This window comes from Sinocyclocheilus anshuiensis, unplaced genomic scaffold (assembly GCF_001515605.1).
Source record: "Sinocyclocheilus anshuiensis isolate Anshui unplaced genomic scaffold, SAMN03320099.WGS_v1.1 scaffold48, whole genome shotgun sequence".
Taxonomy (NCBI): domain Eukaryota; kingdom Metazoa; phylum Chordata; class Actinopteri; order Cypriniformes; family Cyprinidae; genus Sinocyclocheilus; species Sinocyclocheilus anshuiensis.
In genome coordinates, this window is record NW_015554124.1 from 1,058,810 (window position 1) to 1,059,753 (window position 944).

Sequence of the window (944 nt, forward strand, 5' to 3'; positions counted from 1 at the left end):
GCGGAGAGAGACGGGGTGAACACACACACACACACACACACACACACACACACACACAGAGCAGCGGTAAACAATAGCATCTCTCTGTGATGCAGTGTGCAGTGTTTTTTAATTTGATTCATACTTAAAGAACTAGCTTATAATAGTCATTTGTTCATGAAACTGAACGAATCATTGCTGTTGTGCAACCAATAAGGACATGTGATGCAACATGTGATGATGTTGTCGTATTATTTCACACTGTCCAGTTTTTCTCTCTAGTCACATTCCGTTTAGACAGCAAGATCGTAACTCATCTAAAATAGAAAATCTTACTTTGCGGAGCTTCAGATTCTGTAGCAGAGCTTTTTGTAGACATTTTTTTTTGCTATTCTCCATACAGATATGCTCTGAAATAAATCAGACTTTTGAATCAAACATTACAGATTTTGACTTAAAGTAAAAAAAAAAAAAAAACCTCCCTTGAATGACGATCACATAAAAAAAACCCCAGCATAATATGAAATGATTGATTTATAGTTATTGATTGTACATATAAAATACAATAAATTTCACATTTATTGCAAAATAACATTTGAATATATTAATTTAATATATTGTAATATGTTGTATATTAATAATATAAACTAATAAATTAATATATTTTACATTTATTGCAAAAGAATTGCACAAATATATTTACATTTATTGCAAAAGAATATATTTGAATGGTGTATTATTAAATATATTTTAATATAATATTATAACATATATTAATATATAAATGTATTTGAATAAAATATTAATGTCATTTATATGTCATTTATATTTTTAAAATGTTATATATATATATATATAGAGAGAGAGAGAGAGAATTAAATATGATATATCATAATTTATTATAATGTATACTAATATATTATTATTAGTTATTATTAATATATATAATAAATTTATGTATTCAA

The 944-nt window shown here is 25.1% G+C and overlaps 1 protein-coding gene across 1 annotated transcript in view; it reads left to right on the forward strand.

The window, feature by feature from the left end:
• LOC107670086 (CWF19-like protein 2) overlaps nt 1–944 on the forward strand; it is a 30,886-nt gene that overhangs the window by 7,482 nt on the left and 22,460 nt on the right. The gene's annotated exons all lie outside the window — the stretch shown is intronic.